The sequence below is a fragment of the Eubalaena glacialis genome, chromosome X, assembly GCF_028564815.1.
Source record: "Eubalaena glacialis isolate mEubGla1 chromosome X, mEubGla1.1.hap2.+ XY, whole genome shotgun sequence".
Lineage (NCBI taxonomy): Eukaryota > Metazoa > Chordata > Mammalia > Artiodactyla > Balaenidae > Eubalaena > Eubalaena glacialis.
In genome coordinates, this window is record NC_083736.1 from 13,647,481 (window position 1) to 13,672,787 (window position 25,307).

The following is a 25,307-nucleotide window of genomic DNA, read 5'->3' on the forward strand; positions in this document are numbered from 1 at the left end:
ATAATGAAAAGGCAAGATAGGAAGATATTTTATGTATACAAAAGATGACTCATATCCAGAATATATAAAGAACTCCTACAAATCAATACAAAAAAGACAAGTGACTAAATTTAGAAATGGGCAAAAGATTTCAACAGGCATTTTACAAAGAGAATATTCAAATGGTCCATTAGCACATGAAAACATGCAGAATTTCTTTAGGCAAACTTAGACCACAATGAGATATTACTAAACAATGAGTAGAATACCCAAAATTAATAAGATTGATAATACCAACTGGTGGCAAGTATGTGGAGCAATTGAACTTTCATATACGTTTTTGGTGGGAATGTAAATTGGCAAAGTCATTTTGAAACACTGACAGTATCTACTTAAACTAAACATGCATGTATTGTATGAGCCAGCAATTCAACTCCTAGGTATAGAACCAAGAAAAATGAGTACATTTGTCTTCCAAAGACATGTGCACATTTGTTCATAGTATCCTTATTCATAAAAGTCCAAGCAGAAACAACTTGAATGGCTATCAGTAGGAGAAAGATATACAAATTGTGTTATATTCAAAAAGAGAAGGAACTTCGACAGCACACAGTGATACAGATGGCTCTCACAGACTTAATGATGAGTGAAAGAAGCCAGACCCAAAATAGTACATTCTATATAATTTCTTTTGTATGAATTTCATGCATAGGCAAAGATCATTACTACTGATAGCTGTCAGAATACTCGTTATCTCTGGGGAGAGGTATTGACTGGGAAGGTGTTTAAGACAGCCTTCCATGGTGCTGGAAATGTTCTATATCTTGACCAGGGTCATAAAAATTCATCAGGCTGTACACTTATGATTAGTGCACTTTATTGAATGTATGTTATACTTCAACATCTTTAAAAAACTTCTCATTGCGGTGGCTTCTCTTTGTTGCGGAGCACAGGCTCCAGGGCGCCCGGGCTCAGTAGTTGTGGCTCGCAGGCTCTAGAGCTCAGGCTCAGTAGTTGTGGCACATGGGCTTTGTTGCCCCACGGCATGTGGGATCTTCCCGGACCAGGGCTCGAACCTGTGTCCCCTGCATTGGCAGGTGGATTCTTAACCACTGCGCCACTAGGGAAGTCCCATGGAACAAAATCTTATTGGAGTAGCAAGAAGCCCTTTGGAGAGACTAAAATGCCGACAAGGGATTATGACTTATAAATTACAAGAATACTCATACTTAGACACTCAACCATAGTGTCAACATGAGACTGTGTATAAGTTGCAGTGTTCCATAGAGGAAAGGCTACAAGCAAGATAAATTCCACATGCATAATGAAATTTCAAAATAGATTTTTTTAATGTAAATTTTCTTGTCACTAAGGCAGCTAATTCTGCTCTTAGAGTGTTCACTCAAGTTTACCATGTGAATCCTTCCTTTGGAGTAAATGTGATACTAAGCAAATCAGTTTCTATACATAATTGATAAGCTTAGGTATTTGTGCAGAATAATGTAAGGTCTAATGATGAAATATTCATTAGCTAGGGACAGACTTGAGAAATATGTTCTACTTTGACTTCTGACAGTTGACTCGTGGCACTTTTTTCCTTGAGATGTCTGACTGGAGAACACAGTATTGGTGTATGATTGTCTGGGGGGCAAAAATTCAAAAGTGAATTGTCTCCTGTGGGAATCACATCCATATCCTAGGCTTTCCAAATGGAATAGCCAGTCATGCACAGGAGGTCTCAATTCTGCTGACTCTCCCGTGGACACAATGAGTGAGCCCTCTTATAGCCAATCTAATGCATAGAAGCAAGGCTACCACTCAGCAAGAGAGAAAAATGGACTTTGTCAGCTGCTGACTTTAAACAGTTGGACTAAACATTTTTTTGCAAAAATGTCCAAAGGTGGAGGATTTTGTAGGAAAAAACACTGTATCACAGTACCCCGCAGGACATCCCTCAAAGTCACAAAAGGAACATGTCAAGTAATTGAGGGCTTCTCCCTGGACTGGTCATCACCACTTACTGTGAAATGAGTAAGTCTGATTTTATAATATGTTTGCTTTCAGTAGATTTTAAAATTATTTTGATTCATAGCCTTTGTTGTTTTGATGGTCGGTTTTCAAGAGATGTTTGAAGAAAGTTTCATTTGAGGACCTTTTGGGGTATTGGGGTAAAGTAACACCTGTTACACAATGTCAAACAGTGAATGGCCGGGAGTTCCCTGGCAGTCTAGTGGTTAGCACTCGGCACTTTCACTGCCGTGGCCCTGGGTGTTCAATCCCTGGTCGGGGAACTAAGATCCCACAAGCCATAAAAAACACCAGAAAACAAAAACAACACCAAAAAAAAAAACCCCAGTGAATGGCTTTTTAAAGTTTTTAATAAAACTTACCTCTGCTATGCAGTGTTAAGCTTACAAGTGCAGGGGGGATTCATATTAACCATCTGGCTGTCTAAAGGGAATGTTTCGTCAAATGGGAATGTGACACTAAAGTTTGAAGCAGACTTACACTTCGGTCCACAGTCTCAAAGGTACATGAACTATCACTTCTTTACATATACACTTTTTGTATTTCAACTAAACTTCTGACTCCAAATTCCCATTACAACAGGCTAATGGATTACTAAGTCTGCACTTCCCCATCTTCTCCATAATGTTATCAGGCTTTTTATTTCTTGGGACATAATATTGACTGGAGGCAGGGGGTGAGGAGGGTTTAGAATGACCATCTGATCTTCAGTCATGGTCCTTGAAGGCTCCCTCAGTCAACCCCTACCTCCAAGAGTATTACCATTGGGACAGGGACATCGTTTTCTACTTTCATCTGTAAGATGCACCGTTGAGCCGGTCACCTTTGGGGTCTTGCCAACCAACAGGAAAGCCAGGAAGTAGTTTGTAGATCCAAGCTATTACGAGATACTTGGGTTCTTTCTCATCCCATTTTCCAACCCCAGGGAAATTAATTTCTAGTCCAGGAGGGAGAAGAATCTCTCTTCCTTCTGCTTTTCTGAAGCTCTGAATATACCCGAAAATGAATGAATGAATGAAGAAATGAATAATGTTTCATAAGCCCCATTTCCTAGTTAGTCTGTCTTGTACCACAGGGCAAGTTCACTCTGTCATCTCTGCTGTTCTGTGACCTTAATCTAAACCTTATCCAAGTCTTCTAATTATTACCAAATCCAGCATTTTGTGCCAGGAGTTGTGAGGATCACAAAAGAAGCAACCTCATTGTTGCCCCCAAGGAGCCTCTTGTCTAGTTAGAGACAGGGCTTATATCCACACACATTAGAGAGCAGTATGAGGGAAAGATAAAAGGAACATTCTGCTTGTTAGGGGAGAGCCAAGCAAAAGGCGGTCACTTGCAGACTACAGTAGATGGAGAACACTATGAGGAAACAAAGGATCTGGACCACAAATGTCTTTGGTAGGTGGAAAGGAGAGAGGAGAAAGAACATTTGGTAAAAAAAAAAAAAAAATTTCATTTCTCTTGCTATATCTTAGCTCTGTAACAGGTCCTACCCCAAAATTGAAAAGATACTCAATAATACCTCGTTAATTGATTGATTAAGGTATAAAGGTCTTTAAAGCTAGAGTGAGGAAACATGGACTCCATTCGTAGCTTTGCCACTAACTAGCTGTGTGATGTTAGGCAAGTCACATAGATTTTCTTGGCATCAGTTTTCTCAATCAGAAAATGAGGAGACTGGATTTTAAAATACTCAATTCTCTTTGAGCTCCAAAAGCATATAATTAATTATCACTCAAACTAAGGAATCAAGTTGCAAAAGATTTTCTGGAAGAAATGAAGCCTGGGGACTTCACTGATGGCGCAGTGGATGAGACTCCGTGCTCCCAATGCAGGGGGCCTGGGTTCAATCCCTGGTCGGAGAACTAGGTCCCACGTGAATGCTGCAACTAAGAGTTCACATGCCACAATTAAGGAGCCGGCGCTCCACAACTAACAACCCCACCTGCCACAACTGAGACCCAGTGCAACCAAATCAATCAATCAATCAATATTTATTTAAAAATAAAAGAAATCCTGTTATAAAAAAAAAGAAAGAAATGAAGCCTGAAGGGATTTTAAAAAGGAAAATATCAACGAGCAAAAATGGAAAAAGAATCAATGAATCTTCATTTAATAATAAGGGTAACACATTAATGAAATTACATTGTAAGCCAGAACTTGTATTTTCAGCAAAAGTAAGGAAACGTAAAAACATGTTGCTTCCTAACTGGAGAGGAGACTGTGTGGGTGAGGCACTCCCCATTATCGCTCCAGAGTAAACATGTTCTCAGTGATCTGAATTTTCTGCTGTGACTTCCGCTCCAAGCTAGAAGTCAACAGGGACTTAGCAAAAGTTTCAATTTAGCTAAAATCAATTGGAAAGTTTAAAATCAATCGTGAGTCTTAATTACTGAAATCAATTAAAACCTTCTCACAGAGTGTAATTTAGATAATTCTCTGCTCAATATACCTTTTGTGGGGGGAGGAGCCGGGTCAGAATGCCATAGTTTGAAAAATCCATCAATAGAACAAATGTTTGAGCTCATTTTTCTTATCGTTCAGATTCCTATCTTACTGTAGAGCCTAAGGACACAGATAATGTATTGGTACTCCTCCCTAGATTTTTATCTCATTGTGCACTGTTTTTTATCAATGAGAAAAAAGAAAAAGGCTAAGAAGGGAGTGGAAGCACTCTGAACCTATCAGAGTTGATCCTTGGATCTTGTCCTCCATGTGTAAGGTGTTAGAAACACCAGAGGATCGGTGTACAATCACTGTGATTCCCTTCTTGAGTGTGAGCTAGACTTAGTGAATAGAATGTGGCAAAAGTGATGCAGTGTCACTTCAGTGATGAAGTTATAAAGGCCTGTGACTTCCATCTGGCTTTTACTCTCTCCCTGGCTCTTCTTGCTCGCTCACTTTGATGAAGCCAGTGGCCATGTTGTGAACTGCCCTATGGAGAGGCCTGCACGGCAAGGAAATGAGGGCTGCCTCTGGTCAAGGGCCATGCAGGAGCTGAGGCCCTCAGTCCAACAGCCCACCAAGAACTGAATCCTACCCACAACTGTGAGTGAATTTAGAAGGTAGCAAGCCTTGAGATGACTTCACTCTCAGCCAGTACTTTGTTTTTGACCTTGTGAGAGATTCTGAGCCAGAAGACCCAGCTAAGCCATGCCTGTATTCCTGACTCACAGAAATTATGGGGTAACAAATATTTGTTTTATGAAGCTGCTTAGTTTCGGGGTAATTTGTTAGGCAGCACTAGATAGTTAATACACCCCAATGTCCAGATCAGTGCTTTTTGCTGATGCCTGCAGAGTCAACAGTAGCCATGCTTGCCTCCAGCTGAATGAAGGCTATGCCTGTGATTAATCTATGATCCCAACACCAAGTGATTTCACTGCTGACCGTGACAAGGAAACAATATTAAAATGACAGTGCATCAGGTAAAGCTCAGGTGTGAGATTAAAACAAACAGAAACAAAATAGAGTTGCTGTTTCTAAAGTGACTGCAGATTTCTGTGATCTGGAGGCACAGACTCAAATTATCTACAGCTGCCCCTTAAACATTTCACCAGTAAATGCATAGCAACAATCTTGTTCCTGGTGATGTTCACAGTGAAAACAAACACTTGATTGATTTTTCCCTCCAATAGAATGAATTATCCATGTTCTCTGTCAATGTGGGCAAACATCTGTGCATGTGGTATGGGGAATATGCACATCTTTCTTGTGCAGTAGAGGGAGTTATGGAAAACTAAGATTTGAATTCCATTTGCAGAGACTTTGATAGCTAACAGCACCGCAGTATAAATTAACTGAATGAAAATTGCTCAGGGAGAATAATTGTATCATTCTTTATTCATCCATCTATTCATTCAGTTATTCCCTTGCTTATTCAACAAATACTTATTATGCATCTACTATGTATCAGGCAATGTTCAAAGGTCCAGGAGATCAAACAATGAATAAGATAAATTCCCTGGTCTATTTTCTCTGGATGCCAGTAGCAACCCTCTCCTCACTCCCATAGTTGAGATAACCAAAAATGTCTTCACACATTGCCAAGTGTCCCCTGAAGGTCAAAACCACGCCCCAGTTAAGAATCACTGAACTAGAGTTCTTGGGGCCAAGGAAAAAGCAACTGACATCCCAAGTATTTAAACATTTCACAGAATAAACTTATCACGAAAAAATAGCTCTTTTGCTGTACACCAGAAACTAACACAACATTGAAAATCAACTATACTTCAATAAAATAAATTTTGTTAAAAAATAGCTCTTAGCTCTTGGGATCTCATTTCAAATATATCAATATTACTCTTTTGTGGTATTGTTAATATAGGAAGATCCAGATTTTATAGAATAAATACATCTTTAAGCAAGTTTAGAGTTGGTTGTGACCGCAGGTATGTAAAAATTATGAAGTGTTAGCCCAAAGCTGCACGCCTCTCTCAGTCTACTCAAAGCTTCCCACGTCAACCTCAGCTTGCTCAGTTTACTGCGCCAGAAACTCTTAATGACTGTGAATGCATGTGCTCTTGTGTTATCTGTCTCCTTTTGCTTTATGAAAAATGATCTTTTCTTGGTAGCAAACTTCCAAATATTCTAATGCGTTAATGTGCTATTCACCGATCTAATACGGAGATTTAGCTTCAGAGATATGCTCCCGAGTCTTCAATACTAATTTTCTTTCTGTTTTGATTTAACCTATGTCATTGATAACTTTTCTTTTCCTTGAATACCTCTGTTCTGGAGGTTCTCAATCTTGACTTTGTAGGAGCCCAGTTACATCCAGTTAGAAGGGGGCATGGGACTGGAGGAAGGCAAAAATGACCAAATAAAGCTAATTCAATTCTCCTTTGTTTATATTATAGGGAGGAAAAATAATTTTCCTTCTCCCCTTCTAGCTTCTTGGCCGAGACCTTCTGTAATAAAAGACAGATTAACAAGAAAAAACAAACAGAACTTTAATAACATATATGCCTCCTGTATTACATGGGAGAGACCCAGGGAAACTGAGTAACTCCTGCAATGGCCCAAACCACCACCACCTTCAATACCTTTCTTTTGTCAGCTAAAGACCAGAGAAAGATGTTGGGGGGCGGGGAGAGCGGCACTTATGGAAGGTGACCAGGAAAAGCACAGTAAACAAGGTTATGGTTGTTATGCAGACTTAAGTCAGTGCCTTCTCCATTGGTAAGTTTCTAGAGATTTACTCATACTCCTGGGGAGATGTAAATGTCTTCCTGGGGAGATGTAAACGTCTCTTACAAAAGAGTAACTTTCACTTGGTTTTTAGAGCTTCTCCTGTGTCTGCAATTTCTTAAAAACATCCAGCTCAAGATAATCCTTAAACCAAAGAGCCATATTTAAAGGTGTTATATTCTGCTCCCCTTCAATATGAACATAATTTTTTTAAAGGTGAAGATTTAAAATTCTCATGTCAAATGCTGGCAGGGTTTTCTTCTTCAGAAAAATTGGGAGTTACTAACTCTACACATAAAAAGTATAATTTAAAAACTTAAGGAAAATTTGGCCTTAAAAAAAATCTGTGAACACTTATTTAGTGTGGACTCTGTATAAGACCCTAAGATAGGTAGTGGGGATACAAAGATGAGAAGACAGACCACTGAGTTCGGTGTAAAATGTGGCAAAGGAGAAAACAAATGGCCTAGAAGAGCGTCCCAATGAACTTGGCACACCCTTCCTTCCACACTTGAGCCTTTTGGTATTAGGCAGTGGGCTTCAAGCCAAGACCAAGCCTGGGGCACTGGTCTTTCATGGTTGTCTCGATGGAATCTCAAGAAACTTCAAAACTTGTAAGAAGCTGGAAACCTCTTTGGATCATATACTCATTAGCAAGGTTATTTCTTCTTTAAATCCAGGACTCTTAAGTATAACTATTCCTTCATTAATTAATTCCCTGAAAATCCCTGCTGCTAAGTGAAAAGCCATTAAAATTTAAAAATCTTTAATTCTTTTTTAAAAAAAAAATTTATTTATTTTTATTTTTTATTTTTGGCTGTGTTAGATCTTTGTTGCTGTGCAGGCTTTCTCTAGTTGCAGAGAGCCGGGGCTACTCTTCATTGCGGTGCGTGGGTTTCTCACTGCGGTGGCTTCTCTTGTTGCAGAGCACAGGCTCTAGGTGCGCAGGCTTCAGTAGTTGTGGCACGCGGGCTTAGTAGTGGTGGCACGTGGGCTTAGTAGTTGTAGCTTGTGGGTTCTAGAGCGCAGGCTCAGTAGTTGTGGCGCACAGGCTTAGTTGCTCCGCGGCATGTGGGATCTTCCCGGACCAGGGCTGGAACCCGTGTCCCCTGCACTGGCAGGTGGATTCTTAACCACTGTGCTACCAGGGAAGTCCCAATTCTTTTAATTTTAATGAGAATTATAATGCCTTCCATCCCAATCCAAGATACCCAAACACAATTTCACAGATGGAAATATATGTCAATTCAATAACAAAAACAACTTTATATAAGTAACAAAAACAATTTGAAAGTAAAACTATGCAATTTGTATGTAATATATTATAAAATGAAGATTTATTCATATCTGTTCTCAATGACATTTTCTCACTATAAACACTATAATGCCAAATAAAATCAGTGGGTACATTTTTGTCTGAAATTGTAATGCTGAAAATTTACTTCTAATGGAGTTTTCATTTATTGGTGTTTTGGTGTTTGAAAAATCATAATTCTGAAAAAGAAAAGAAAGAAATTGTCTGAATGGTGGTGTAACTAAAGAAAGGCCATTATGGTGAAAAGTCTTAACTGACCAGTCATTTATGTGCCAGAGCCTGCACATTATCTTCCCCATTTATGATCACATAGGTGCTACATCACTACCTCTAGGATGTAATGTAAGAGGACACAAATCTTCAGATCTTGGCAGCCATTCGTGGGGGAGGGGACCACATCTGCATTCTGATGCCTAAGAAGGTGAATTTGACCTCGCCCTCCACACTTTATCTGATTACCTACTGCTTAATAACAACCAAACCAATTAAAAGGTTAACTCCATAACTGTATTTGGCCTCCTGTAGAGTCTTCACAGGTATGATTAAAAAATCATCATAGGTAATCATCCCATCCAGCAAATCAAGATAATTCAAGTTCATGCCTCTGATAATTTTTCAGCGGAAGTTCAGACACCAGGAAAAAAGAGATCAGTTTTGAGTTGCAAATGTCAAAGTAACTTGAAAATAGACTCAAGGGGCAGCTTCCTTCCCTGATAGATACTGCTATTACCTAAGAATTACCCCAGACACATTTTGTAACAGTTATTGTTCCTCCTCTTCTTTCTTCTTCATCAGCTCTCTTCTCTTCACTGGGTGCATTCTATAAATGGACATAGTGCAAAGTATTTGACAGTTAGAGGACCTGGAGTTTTCCAGGCTTTGCCACTGAATCCAAAATGTCATCAATTTTAAGTTGCACCATTATTTATTTAACACTAAGAAAGAAAAAATGTTCAAATTAAGTTATGACATAGTGCTTCCTAATTACTTTGAAATTTTATTGTATAATTTTTGAAAGAACTTTTTAGACTTAGATTTAAATATAGATTTTAAGAATGCTTTGCTCTTATGCATACATCAAAAGGGACGTATGAACGAAATGAACTGATTTAATTCCTAGGGATTTTTCAAATTTATTGCCAAACTCTTTTTTTTTTTTAATTGAAATACAGTTGATTTACAATGTTGTGTTAGTTTCAGGTGTACAACAAAGTGATTCAGTTATACATACATATACTTTTTTTTTTTTTTTGGCTGCGTTGGGTCTTTGCTGCTGTGCGCAGGCTTTCTCTAGTTGCAGCGAGCGAGGGCTACTCTTTGTTGTGGTGTGCAGGCTTCTCACTGCGATGGCTTCTCTTGTTGCAGAACACGGGCTCTAGACGCAGGGGCTTCAGTAGTTATGGCACACAGGCTCAGTAGTTGTGGCTCGTGGACTCCAGAGTGCAGGCTCAGTAGTTGTGGCGCACTGGCTTAGTTGCTCCACGGCATGTGGGATCTACCTGGACCAGGACTTGAACCCGTGTCCCCTGCAGGCAGATTCTTAACCACTGCTCCACCAGGGAAGTCCCGTGGATATACTTTTTCATAGTCTTTTCCATTATGGTTTATTACAAGATATTGAATATAGTTCCCTGTGCTATACAGTAGGTCCTTGTTGTTTATCTATTTTATATATAGTAGTGTGTATCTATTAATCCCAAACTCCTAATTTATCCCTCCCTCCCCCCTCTTCCCCTTTGGTAACCATAAGTTTGTTTTCAATGTCTTTGAGTCTATTTCTGTTTTGTAAATAAGTTCATTTGTATCATTTTTTTAGACTCCACATGAGTGATGTCATATGATATTTGTCTTTCTCTGTCTGACTTACTTCCCTTAGTATGATAATCTCTAGGTCCATCCATGTTGCTGTAAATGGCATTATTTCATCCTTTTTTATGGCTGAGTAATATTCCATTGTATATATATATGTACCACGTCTTCTTTATCCATTCCTCTGTCGATGGACATTTAGGTTGCTTCCATGTCCTGGCTATTGTAAATAGTGCTGCTATGAACATTGGGGTGCATGTCTCTTTTGTTGAACTCTTTTGAATTAATTTTCAACACAGCATTTCCATGTCTATGTTTTGTTTTTATATCTGTGTTATACCATAGAATACATATGATCTTGTCTTACGTGCCATTGAGAGCTTTAGTAATACAGCATTTCTTAAGATGATACTTCACTATTATCCTCGAGATTTTCTTTCAAGCTGCCAGTTTGGAAGAAAATTCTGCAAATGCAGATGTTGGTACAGTCTTGCTTGGGAGATATAGGTAAAGCTTTCTGCATAAATGTGAATAACAAAACGTAACAGAGTTTCATCTACCTATGATTATCTTCCTTTCCTAGATCCCGTAAAGCACGTGGTCATTGCATTGAAAGAAAATGTGAAATTGTTATCACTCTTTCAATGACAGCTATTTGTTTCCCTGATATCAAACTTACACCCTGAGGCTGTTTCGTGGCCAATCTGCATTCACAATATCTTAATGTCTCAATACCAAATCATAGAATAATCTATGGAAGATATTTTAAATGCCAGTTAAATTTAACATGTGTGGTAATAACAGTGTATATAAGTCAACTGAGATGACAACAACATAAACACAATGATGGAACTGGTGCCATAAATAACATGACAATGACCACCTACCTGGCTGCCAATACTTGTAAGATACAACCAACCATTAGAAACCCCTCAACTGCAGAAATGTTAAAATGGGGAGGTGGGAGTGCATCGGAATTGATGAAATATGTAGATTGCAAATAAAATCAAGAATGTGTTTAGATTATTTCATTTAAGCCTCAGCTCCAATGTTTACCCTTCCCTCTACGTAGGGTCTTTAATGATTGCAAAATGAGAATGAAGAGAAAAATCTAGGGATTCTACCTACATTTTGCATAGTTTAGATAAAACTATTCAATGTGGTTGTGTTTGCTAAGAACTGCTGCCTCTGTAAGTCAGCAAGGATTTAAATCCAACTCAGTCCTAAGTGTGGTTTAGGGAGCTTGATTTGAAGAGAAACATCTCATTTCAGAACTATTTTCTCCTGGTTCCCTTCCTTTATTACAAAAGCACATCAAGGGAGCCCTTCTTGCAGAGAAAACCCTTGAAATATTACTTAATAACATCTGAAATGACTCAAAACGATTCTTTAGGATTATGTGCATTTTAATAGGGAATTCCAAAAGTGAGAATGATGCTTTCAGTACCCAGAAGAATTAATTTCTCAAAACGGATATGTATGCGGTGATGTTTTTGTTGGGAGAGATTTTCTAGCACACCTCATCCTTCTGCCTGCTCATGAGGATGGCCCAGCTGCCTAACAAGCATGAGGGTATGAGCCACAGATGCCCTCAGTGAGTAGTCTCACCAGGGTCGGTCCCTTGGACTGTAGATTTACTGAAGTATTTCTTACTTTGAGATTGAAAGGAGCAAGCAGGCCATTTGGGATGTCTGTTAGAAGACCAAGAATATCACTGTTAGGCCAGATGTCCAAATTTCCCTGGCACTGGTTCCTTGTCTTTAAAATAATATGGTTGGATAGAGTGATCTCTCACATGCTTTCCTGCTCTCCCATTTTCTGATTCTGTGGCATGACACAGTGGAAAGAGAACTGCGGGGGCTTCCCTCGTGGCACAGTGGTTAAGAATCCGCCTGCCAATGTAGGGGACATGGGTTCAAGCCCTGGTCCGGGAAGATCCCACATGCCTTGGAGCAACTAAGCCCATGTGGCACAACTACTGAGCCTGCACTCTAGAGCCTGTAAGCCACAACTACTGAGCCCACGTGCCACAACTACTGAAGCCTGCGTGCCTAGAGCCCGTGCTCCGCAACAAGAGAAGCCACGACAATGAGAAGCCCGCGCCCTGCAACAGAGTAGCCCCCACTCACCGCAACTAGAGAAAACCTGCGCACAGCAACGAAGACCCAACGCAGCCAGCCAGCCAGCCATAAATAAATAAATAAATAAATAAATGTATATATGTATGTATGTATGTATTAAAAAAAAAGAGAGAGAGAGAACTGCGAGAGAAGAAGGGTTATTGAGCCCTGGTCCCAAATTGGCCACCAGTTAGTAACCTAGTGCAGGTCACTTCACCTCTCTAAACCTCAACAGCAAAAGGAGAAGGCTGGAGGACTTCCCTGGTGATCCAGTGGTTAAGAATCCGCCTGCCAATGCAGGGGACACGGGTTCAATCCCCTGGTCTGGGAAGATCCCACATGCCGCAGAGCAACTAAGCCCGCACGCCGTAACTTGCAACTACTAAAGCCCGCGCTCCTAGAGCCTGTGCTCTGCAATGAGAGAAGCCACCGCAATGAGAAGCCCGCGCACCACAACGAAGAGTAGCCCCCGGTCGCTGCAACTAGAGAAAGCCTGTGCGCAGCAACAAAGACCCAGCGCAGCCAAAAAAAAAAAAAAAAAAAAAGGTTGGAGAGCATTTGTCCAAAATTCTTTCTAGATCTACATCTTGTTTGTACGCTTCATTTATAAGTGACCATATCACTTCTGTTCTTTGAAAAACCTTGTTCAGAGATGCATCTCAAAAGTTATTCCAGCTCAGAAAAGAGAGGCTAGGAAAAGAGTAAACAAATAAATGGAAACCAATTTTAGATTCTTTAGATGAGTGTTAGGGTGGAGAAAGGGGAGACTAAAAGTCTAAAAACAGAGTGGTTATGGACCTAAAATATTACAAGCATAATGTATGATTTTATTGTGAAAGCATTTTTTTAAAATAAATTTATTTATTTTATTTATTTATTTTTGGCTGGGTTGGGTCTTCGTTCCTGCACGTGGGCTTTCTCTAGTTGTGGTGAATGGGGGCTACTCTCCATTGTGGTGCGTGGGCTTATCATTGCGGTGGCTTCTCTTGTTGCGGAGCATGGGCTCTAGGCGCGCGGGCTTCAGTAGTTGTGGCTCGTGGGCTCTAGAACGCAGGCTCAGTAGTTGTGGTGCACAGGCTTAGTTGCTCCACGGCATGTGGGATCTTCCCGGACCAGGGCTCGAACCCGTGTCCCCTGCATTGGCAGGTGGATTCTTAACCACTGCACCACCAGGGAAGTCCCTGTGAAAGTATTTTAATGAATGTCCTTGGAAGGAAAATAAATAACTATACTATTAGTCCGAGGGAGGGTTAACAGTGTGCTTAAAAAAAAAAAAAAAAAGATAAAACCCACTATGAAAAACTAACTCAAAACCCCCTGTATGGCAGAATGGCGATGACTTGGGAGAAGAAGTAACAGCAGCAGTACAAAGTCCAAAGTGATAGCAGATGCAGAGCAGCTGACTTTGAGGGTGAGGTTTCAGGGCAAACATAGAAATGATAATAAGCTCTTCTAACATAGCTCCAGTTACAAGTTAGGGGGCAGCTCTACTACTAAGGGCACTGTGAGAAGCCTGGCCAAACTCTTCAGTCCTCTGATAGCGATGGCCAGCAGCTGTGGCAAAATCAGTGCTCACTTTTGAAATACCATGCTCTGGGACTTCCCTGGTGGTGCAGTGGTTAAGAATCCACCTGCCAGTGCAGGGGACATGGGTTCGAACCCTGGTCCGGGAAGATCCCACATGCTGCGGAGCAACTAAGCCCGTGTGCCACAACTACTGAGCCTGCGCTCTAGAGCCCGCGTGCCACAACTACTGAGCCCATGTGCCACAACTACTGAAGCCTGCGTGCCTAGAGCCCATGCTCTGCAACAAAAGAAGCCACTGCAATGAGAAGCCCGCGCACAGCAACAAAGGGTAGCCCCTGCTCACCGCAACCTGAGAAAGCCCACGCACAGCAACGAAGACCCAACGCAGCCAAAATTAAATAAATTTTTTTTAAAAAGTCCCATTTAAAAAAAAAAAAAAAAAGAAATACCATACTCAAATTTCTACCAGGTATCCTTGAAAGGGATTCGTATCTCTATAGTAAAGCTATTTATAAAGTATTTATAAAATAATAAATAAATATAAAAGAATATTTGTAAAATAATTTCAGTTGACCAAAGAATGTTAATGCCTGCTGATGGTTCTTTGTGGTGTAATGAAAGTAATATCAACACAACAATAAATGCAAGAAAGGACAGAGTTCTTCACTGTTAGTCAGTTATATATGAGGGTGTGATGTGTGCTCTGACCCCAAACAGGAGAAGAAGATTGGAACATAAAATTAACTTATGATAGTTACAGCCCTACAAGCAGAGGCTATGTTTTGATTATGTTTTCTCTCTTCACCCATAAATTCACTCTTTGAGCTATAGCCAGTTCACATACAAGACAATCTTCTTCTGATTAGTTTTTACTTTGTTCCCCCAAAGCCACATCAAAAAGGTACCAAGTTAGATGAGGAAGCCAGGCCTAATGGCCTAATAGCTTCACAATGAAGGAGCTACACGGATTCCAAGAGCTAAAAAAAGCAATCCTGGGTTTAGGTTTTTTTCTTTTAGAGATCAGATTCAAAATCCAGTAAGATTCTTCATGATGTTATTCCTATTCTGCTATGTACCTAAAATGGTGACTCAGTCTCTAGCCCATTAGACAACACCTGAGCTAAACCTTCAGAGCAATCAGAAAATGGCCCCAAAGTTTGAATAACAATCATTTAAAAATATATATCGAGCTCCCCTTATAATCTAGGCACAGACACAAGGGACATGGAAGAAAACAAGATGTGTTAGTAATTTTTTTAATATAATAAATAGCTTCAAAAATGTCAACAGCTTGCCACAATGAACACTTACTTTATACTCGTGGGTTTCAAAGTTGGCTGTCATTTCAATGATCACAGCTCGGGTAGGCCAGACTCCACATCATGCTCCTGTCTGATCCACATTGTAGGACTCAGTCTGAGAAAGCAGTGACTCTCTGGGCCACGCTCTTCTCATGGAGGGTAGCAGCTCAAAGAGCCAATTACTGATTTATTGCTCTCAACTCCAACTTCACCCTTCAGTACCTGCTTTGCAGTAGTAGACTGGACTCTTTCGTCATTTGTCCTGTACAGTAAGCTTTGTCAGTGGAGGGAAATTTTCAGGAGGAAGGGGGCTTCTTTTCCTGCATCCAGTGTGCTTTTACTTTTTCTTGCATGGTACATGTATGTAGAAACATCTAGTAGGGCTCTGTCCCAGCTCTGCGCTCAGAGTGCACCATCGCTCAGTGATTACACAACCTGGCACAGGGACCTACATGGCATGACTCTCCTAATGTGGACACTGGTGTACTCTAGGCCTCATGCTGGCAGTGGTGCCCCAGCTCTCTCTGCATGCCCACTTGTGAGCCTTGGCTCCCTTGTACCCCTGAGGGTGTTTCCTTCAGCATTCTCAACACAGACACCACGTATCACAGGCTTTGTACCACCTTGCTAGTGAGTGGGCTCCAGATACGCTGACTCACTCTATGCTCCTGCCCATCACCCTCAGCTCACCTGTACCCCAGAGAGTTGTTTCCTGATACCTGGTGATTGTGGACCAGCTCTGGCCAGGGCAACCCAGCAAACATCTCTACCATCCAAAGGGCTGCAGCCATACCCTCTCCATTGAGATCTAAACCTCTCCTTGGGAAGCAGCCTTATTCCAAGTTTGTCCTTCCTTGAGTACTCTTTCTTATCCCTGGAGTATCATTTAGAGTTCCCATTATGTCTATGTCTATCATGGTTTAATAATTCATTATACTAAACTTGCCCTATTCAAATCATTATGTTTCATGATTGGATCCAGACTGACATACTGTACTTTTTAATGCTTCAGTTCAGAACTGGTACATTGTCATTTCTGTCCATATTTCATTGGTCAAATCAAATCATATGGCCAAACGCAAGTTAATGAGGCAGGGATATGGTCTCCACTTACTCCAGTGGGAGCTACTGCAAGGTTGCGTGGCCACAGGCATGGGTGTGTAATTCTATTACAGGGAGTTACCAAGGGATTAGAAACAATAATCCAACCTGCCATTTGGAACCTGCTTCATGGAGCTTATTGGGGAAGGAAGATATTAAGAAATTCCTGGGAAAATAAGAGCTATGAAAGGAGAATATAGAACACTGGGAGAGAATGTAATCTGTAGCATCATAGCAGTTCATATCTCAGTTCAGTTTCTTTAGCCTCAGCTGCAAGCTTGGGTCTTCACCATGCATGTGATGCAGAGTCAGATTGTGAGTGGGGTTTAAATATAGAATTTGAAGTTTACCTACTCTGGCTCTCTTTTTTCTGGGCCTTCCTGGACTTTCCAACAGCCATGGCCTCCCTGAATTCTGTCCTTTGGTTGCCCAGGTCAGAAAGAAAGCAGGTAAAGACAGCACCACACTGTGATCACAGCCTGCCATTGTGCCATCTGCAAAAATTGGGAACTCGCAATGTGTCAGTCATTTCTTCCAAATTTGAATGTCCTTGCAAAATCTGCCTATCTTGGTTTATTATGCAGAGCTTTCATCTAGTTGTTTTTTGTAATTTGTCCAGAATTTATGGTTGTTATCCACAAGAGATGGGGTCTGTTAGGAGTTTATGCCAACATATGAGAAATGAAACTTCAGCACTAGATATTCAGATATGAATTTAAAAAAGCACTTGTCTCAAATAGCTTAAGTCTAATAGAGTAAGCCTACAGATAAACAAATAACTTATAACACAAGATTATGAAGTGCAACATTGGACATATAGTCAAGGTATAAGGTTGACCAAAAAAAAAAAAGCAAGAACGCTTTGGAGGGAGGACATCTGATCTGATCGGGAGTCAGGAAGAGCCGTGGGGAATAGCCAGTTTGTGCGGAGTTAGAGTGCGGAAGGCAGGGCTGGGAGCGGCAGAAGGGATCCAGGCCATGAGCTGACATGTATATAGCATGTCCCACATTTCAAATTACAATCATATCCATTATCTCATCTGATGTTTAATGAATCCAGTGGAGTCAGACTGTTGTGCCAATAGAAATATTTTCCATTTTCTTGAAATGAATCCAAGCTTAGATTATTTCTACTCAAAGTAGAGCAAGACTTTAAAACTGTCTTTTATGTGAGAAAAAGAATGTACATATTAACCCCAAGTGGGAATTGAGAAGAATAATATTCTATCCATTCAAATTGCTTCTAAACGTTACTCAAATGTGACATTGGCTCCCAAGATACGTGCAGCATCATGTCACCCTTTCTAACAGAGAAACGTTATTGTTTTAAAATCCTGCTAAAACTCCCCAGAGAACAATATTTCCTTCACTTTGTGTTTTCCATTCTCTCCCTAGAAGAAAGTTACAATAACATTGTCTTACAGTCTTTTTTCCATACACACACACACACACACACACACACGCGCGCGCGCGCGCTCCTCATTCTGCAAAAATTGAACCCTACTTTAAGGGTCAGTTCAAGACCTACTCTTCTGCTCCTTTCCATCCTTTTCTTGAACTCCCATTTCTCATACTCTGCAATAGCTCCCCAACCTGGCTGTGAACCCTAATTGCCCGGGGGGCTCCTTCAAAATAAAATTTTTTTCTGGGCCCCACTTGAAAGTCAGTCTCTGGAGTTGGTCTGCATTTTGAAGTTCTCCAGGTGATTTTAATGTGTCCCATCAACTGGGAACCATTAATTAATAAGCATTACATGATTAGTAATTAATTGTTGCCTGGCTAATTTATGTAGCTTGGCCTGTGTTCTATATCAGGACTTCTCAGCCTTTAAAGTGCACGTGCGTCACCTAACTATCTTGTTAAAATGCCGGTTCTGATTCAGCAGATCCGGGTGGGCTTCAGCTTCTGTGTTGCTAACGAGCACCCAGGTGGTGCTGATGCTGCAGGCCCAGGGACCACACTTTGCGTGCTCAGCTTGTAGGTGTTGAATACTCTGGGATTGGGGTCTCTGCTTTCAGATTTCTTTCCTGTTTCAAATGAGACAATCACTAAATAGTCAATTCAAGACCATTGTTTAAAATTATGTGCATTTTATCCAGTGCTAGGTACAATTATCCTCCTTGATACAGCTTTGCAAAGTGATCCACCCATTTTCTTTTCCTAAGATTTTCTACCCTTTCTCTCAGGATCTCAATAATGAAGATTCTATTACCACTTGGGGAAGTATTTTATCTGATATTCCTGATAAGAGGATTTAATGTGGAAGGAAAACACAGCTATGCTCATACTTAAAGACACATTTTAAATCCTCTAGTGGAGTCCTCCTCAATGCAAAATCTTCAAATTCAGTTGCATCAGAATCACCTGGGTGCCTGTTACAAAGGCTACTTTCTGTACTCCATTCAGACCTCCTATGGAGAATACTTGGGGGAGGGGTTTAGGAATGCCTCTTAAGCAAGCTTCCCAAGAGCAAGCACATTGAAGTTTGAGTAACACTGATCTAAGCCAGCCTCCTTCTTCTGACAGTTGAGGAAACTGAGGTCTAGAGAATAATAATGATGATAATAATAAAGACAATCAGCAGCAGTCGCCATTTATTTTGTACATACTCCTTGCAGGCCACTGTGCTGATCACCTTATATGACAGTTTCATTTCATTGTAACCCTCATAACAACCGTAGGAGATAGTATTATTATTTGAGGAAACTAGAGAGGTTAAGAAAGTTATCCTAGGTCACATGGTTAATGGGTGGCAAAGTTGAGTCTTTTTTTTTTTTTTTAATATTTATTTATTTATTTTGGCTGTGCTGGGTCTTAGTTGCAGTATGCGGGATCTTTGTTGGCGTGTGTGATCTTTAGTTGCCACATGCAGGATCTTTAATTGCGGCATGTGGGCTCTTAGTTGGAGCATGCAGGATCTAGTTCGCTGACCAGGGATCGAACCCGGGCCCCCTGCATTGGGAGTGTGGAGTCTTAACCACTGGACCACCAGGGAAGTCCCCAGAGTTGAGTCTTGAACCCAGGTGTCCTGGCAGTCTTTCTATTGTATTTACTTTCTTGTGTGTGTGTGTGTGTGTGTGTTTACTTTCTAGTTCCCTTCTCCTACTATAAACTATTTCACTAAAGGGTTCTTTCATATATTCCCTGCCTCTGTCCCATTCTTAGAAATAATTGGAAGAGAACCGAGAGCCGCCAGCCCTGAGGGCCACTCCAGCTCATCCCTTGCTCCATAGCTGCTCTTTACCTTTAGCACAGCCAGCCACACCCTGCAGTTCAGGCTGCTCATTTACAAAGCTGGGGTCGGGATGATTTGGTTTATTAAGGATGTTAAAGGATAATGTTCAAGAAAAGCAAAATCATGACTCTCATACAAATGGAAAATGAACAAGTGGCACATATTTTTTATTGAACTCATTAATTAACAGAGAACTGGAAAAGACGTTACAAAGAAGGCAAAGAACCACAAATTTCTATACAGTAAAGGAATGTTGAAATGAATTTGCAAAAACTGGTCTAATCATTGGACAATAATAAATTGCATTCCACGGGACACAGCTAGTTTGTACTTCTGTGGACAAGAATTATTTATGTTGTCATAAGTTTTCTACTAGTTAATTTCTATCTCTTCAGAGTCTTAGCCTTGTCAAAGGCAAAGGCCTATGCACTGGTGGGATGAGAGAATCCTGAGACTCCAGCATTCCATTGAAAGGATACTCAATAATTTCTTTTGCGCATTCCAAAGTCTTACACTTTTCCTTATACTCTCTCTCTCCCTGCCTCCTAGAGATCAAACTAATCTCTAAGAATGGTTATTCATGGTCACAAAATAAGGCTGGTCTCAGGTTTGGCCTGACTATTTACACAGATATCACAAGTATTAGTATTATATAGGCCTTCCTAAGTTAACTTTGCTGGAAGTTTTCATAAGGAAACTCAGATTGGACTTTTAAAAGCCTCTATTATTTGCTACCTTGAAGCTAGGAAACCAAGCCGAAGAAACACTCTGTATCAGATTTCACTTGCATTACCTATAAATTCTCCTCAAGGTCCCCCAAATGTACCAAGTTCCCTGGCCTGCAGGAAGTAACGTTCTTGATCTCATGTAAGGCTGGACCCTCTAAGTACCGTGCACATTTTCCTGGGAGGGTTTTGTAGGTATTAGTTCCGGAAATAAAATCAATTTGAGTTCCATAAAAGTGTCTGGCCATACCTGATTCAATGAGCATAATTCTCAAGTATGATACTCCAGGTAATATCTTGGTCATCTAATTGTGTCTTCCAATTAATTCTAGTAATAAGGAGAACAGGTTCTTAATGAAACTATGCCATAAAAAATAAGGAAACTTAGTGAAAGTTTTGGGATTTGGGGGCAGCGGCAGAGAAAGGAAAGGTATCAGTTAGAATCAAGTATTATTTTAAATGTTATGGGTCACAAAATCATCCATCAACTGGTGAAAGAATAAAATGTGGCAAACCTATACAGTGAAATGTTATTCAGCAATCAGAAAGAATGAAGTGCTGATAGGTGCTACCGCATGCGTGAACCTTGAAAGCGTTGTGCTAAGTGAAAGAAGCCAGACACGGCAGACCACACATATGATTCCATTTGTATGAAATGTGCAGAATAGGCCAATCCATAGGGTCAGAAAGTAGATGAGTGGTTTCTAGAGGCTGGAGCGATGGGGGTAATGGGCAGTGAGTGACTGCTAAGGGGTACGGGGTTTATTTTCAGGATGATACGTGTTCTAAAATTGACTGTGGTGATGGCAGTGTTCACTGTGTGAATATACTAAAAACCATTGAATTGTATACTTTAAATGAATGAATTGTGTGGTGTGTGAATTACATCCCAATAAAGCTGTCAGAAATGTTATAGGTTACAGACAGCTTAAGTAGAAAGGGAAAGGTCTTTCTTATATAATCTTAAGGGGAAAATATTTACAAATATCAACTTTATTTCAAACAAGTAACCACAATAAAAATGTTCTCATCAGTTCATTCACTCCGATGTAATTAGTTCTTGTTCTGCTGGCTCTTGGGTCAATAGTGTCATGAAACCATCTGCTTCTTGACTAAAAAGAGTTCTGGAAATCCTGACCCAGTGCACTGGTATGATCTTAAAGTTGTCTAAGCAATGCCATCAGAAGCCTGTACCTGAGAATCTTTTTTTTCAAAGTGTCAGTAATTTGAATTACCTGTTATAGTCCTTTTTCACAAGGCTCTGAGATGGTCCTTTTTTGTTGTAGACTCAAACATGACCTGTAGCTTACAGCAGAGTTTTCAAGCAAGAAATTCGAGTAAAATAAAAACTATCTGCAGAGCAAAAAGACTGTCACTGAAGACTAACGTTTACTGAAAATTTTCATATGTGAAAGGTCTGATGAGAATTCATAATAAGCATAATGCAACTGACTAGGAAATTAGATTATTTCCGGGCCATGAAAAGCAAAGATAATAACGTCATTCTAAAAATGTATACAAATGTCTTTAAGCATAATGATTATGCCTATTTTCAACAAAGTTAATGAATGTTACATTTGATGTATACAAATGGATGAACACCAAAAAATGGATGAACATAATTATTCAGAAGGAAAAAAATCTTGAGATATATAATAATCCTGAAACACAATATATATAATATACCAAGACTACTGTAAGCATATACTAAGAATATACCAAGAATATCAAGTTAAAGAGATTCAGTGAGTCTGGAATAGTTTTTTGATATCTGTATTTTTATAAAATCCCATGGGTAAATCTGATATATATCCCCAGTTGAAATCCACTGTCCTAGAAGATGCTAGATTCAAACTAAAGAAACAAGGTTGTGGTCTAGTTAACTTTTTTTTTTTTGGCTGTGCCTCGTGCCATGTGGGATCTTAGTTCCTGACCAGGGATCGAACCCATACCCCCTGCAGTGGAAGCACGGAGTCTTAACAATTGGACCGCCAGGGAAATCCCCCAAAGCATTCAATTTCTAAAATACTTACATTCATGACATTTACTTAAGCACATTTAACCTAGGGAAGGCTGAATATCTCTTCTTATTTGACTACTCTTCCCATGTAACTCACCAATGGTAACTAATAAAGAAACCTAATATTTCCAGCATCTCTCTTTTTGGAAGGTAAGAGAACAAACCTTTGTGATTTTTCCAGAAGCCCTCCAAGAAATCACAAAGATAGTTTTAGGTGTAAAATATATTCTGAAAGTTTTATTTATCTTTTTCTGTTTTAAGGATCTGATTTGGAGAAGGCAAAAATCAAAGAAGTTGCCACAGGAGACTGGGACACTTGATCAAGGTAGGATTATGGGTACCTGGGAAACAACATCTGGTTCTATATTTAATGAAAGTGGCAATAAATATTTTAAAATAAAAAAGAAAGTAACACAATTGTAAAGAATCTTAGTTCTTTCATAAGTAAAGAACAAGAAACCTTTATTCTCTTTTTTCCTTAAATAGTCAAGTCAATAAAGTCAACATAAAGTGCAGGAAATTATTCTGGTCACACACACAATCTCTGCTATCTAGGCAAAAAAAAAAACAAAAACTTTCATGTTGTAGGCAAAGGCAGTAAGCAATAAGCCAAGGAAATACAGCCATCAAAATTAAGTATACTTTGTCAAGATTTTAACATACGTTATAACTTTTTTTCAGACTCAGGTATTATAAACCAGGGCAAATAAAATTTACTTTCTAAGTTTTGTCCCTCATTAGCTCCTTCATAGTCTAGAACAAGCTGACACTTTAAGACAGATCTTAGGGGCTCTGCAAGGTTAGCAACAGTTTTATTATAATTTTAAGATGATATTAGGTTAGGTTACAAAGAGACTGGGCTCTCAGCTTAGGTACCTTCTCTTGCCCTCTCACCTACTCCCTCTGAGGGAAGCCAGTTGCTGTGTTTTGATCTGCCCTATGGAGAGGGCTACATGGCATGGAACAGATGCCTCTAACAGTCAGCGATAATCTGAATCCTGCCGACAGTCATGTGAGTGAGCTTGAAAGCAGATTCCCCCCCCCAGTTGAGCCTTGAGATGACTATGTCCTTAGCTGTCTCCTTGTCTGCAGCCTTGTGTCAGCACCACCCAGCTAAGCTGCCCTCAAATTCCTGACCCTCAAAAACTGTAAGATAAATGTTTGTTGTTTGAAGCTGCTATGTTTTGAGTGGGGGGGAGGATAATTTGTTATACAGCAATCAGTAACCAATACACCCCTCATCCCATCTCACGTGTAAGGTTTTTCAGGTTACAAAGACTTCCACATACTGATTTCATTCAGTCCCCACAGTGGTCATTGGAATATTGTCCCCGTGCTCACTACAGCAGCACATATACTAAAATTGGAATATTGTCCCCGTTTTACAGATGCAGAGGAGTGGTCACCCAAGATTACAATTAGTAAATTCTAGACTGAGGACTAGGAAGATCTTGAGCATTTTAACTCCCAGCCCGGGCTACTTAGTTCTACTACAAGCTACCAATGTAAAGAGTATCACTCCAAACCCATCTGTCAAGGTTGTCACTACAGTGAATTTCATATCTGTAAAGCATTCACTAACATGACTTTCCATAAGATAAATAGCCATTAAGTATGTTATAAAATACAGCAGAAGGGTCTAAAACAAAGCCATCTTTCCAATAAAAAAATAATCTATTGCCTTATAGAAGTGTTTGAATATCAGCTTTTTTTCTAGCTAGCTGGCCCAATACAATCCAAAAAGGATTGGGCCAGAGAAAAATAAGAATTAGTATGCTTTTGTCTCAGATAAATTTCAACAGCAGTTCACTGATTATGGTAATAGTGCCCTGTTATGAAAATGTCCTAATAGAGCTCCTTATGTAAGGCATTTAAGTAACTAGGCAGATTATTTCCTCAGAATGTCTTGAAATATTCAAGTAAAGACACTAAAATGATAAGAAATGTGGAATTCTTACTGAGGAGTATAATTAACAGGTATTTTTATCCAGTTCTCAGTTATCCACCTGGTGATCTGCCTCATGAGTTTCCTGAGGGTGAAGACCTGAGCCTGTTCATTTATGGGTATCACCAGCAGCATCATCTGCTTGGCATGCAAAAGGTGATCATATATTTTAATCTATTAATTGTTTAGTGGTTTTGAATCAAATTTTACTCACTTCCCCACATGATACTTTCTCAGAAATATGCTTTATAGAGTGGCAGAGGAAGAATTAAAAAAATCAATATTGAGAAGAGGGATATGAGGGGAAGGAGATGCAAAACAGTTTTATTGTTGCTCTTTCTTGGTAGCCATAATAATATATATTTTTAAAGAATATTATTTAAAGTTATAATAACAAATATAACCAAGAAAACAAAAATACCGACCTTGCTAAATATCAAAAGAACTATGATAGAAAGCAAAGAAAATGATGTAAAAGTTATGTCGATCAATATAACACCCAAATAGGAAAACCAAGAACAAATGTATCTGTCATATAAATACATGTAACTGGGCTTAACTCACATTTTAAGGAAAAAAACAGACAGATCCTCAGATTGGGTGACAACCCTATGCTCTATTTAAGATAACCCAAGACAGAGCAAGATGACCAAAACCAAAACCAGCTGTCTTAGATCAGGCTGCTATAACAAAAATACCATAGACTGGGAGGCTTATAAACAAAAGAAACTTATTTTTCACAGTTCTGGAGGCTGGAAGTTCAAGATAAGAGTACCAGCATGGTTGGATTCTAATGAGAATCTTTTTCCAGGTTGCAAACTGCTGACTTCTTGTTTTATCCTCACATGATGGAGAGCAGAGGGAGCTCACTGGGTTCTCGTTTGCAAGGGCACTAATCCCGTTCATGAGGGATTCAACCTCATAGCCTAATCACCTAGCAAAGGCCCCACCTCCTAATATCACATTGTGGGTTAGGGTTTCAGTATATGAATTTTGGAGGAACATGAACATT

The 25,307-nt window shown here is 39.8% G+C and overlaps 1 long non-coding RNA gene across 1 annotated transcript in view; it reads left to right on the forward strand.

The window, feature by feature from the left end:
- Positions 1-25,307, forward strand: part of LOC133082449 (uncharacterized) — a 161,259-nt gene that overhangs the window by 25,761 nt on the left and 110,191 nt on the right. The window contains exons 2-3 of the long non-coding RNA XR_009698952.1: positions 22,612-22,675; positions 24,342-24,451. This is a non-coding gene — a long non-coding RNA (uncharacterized LOC133082449). The remainder of the gene's footprint in view (positions 1-22,611; positions 22,676-24,341; positions 24,452-25,307) is intronic.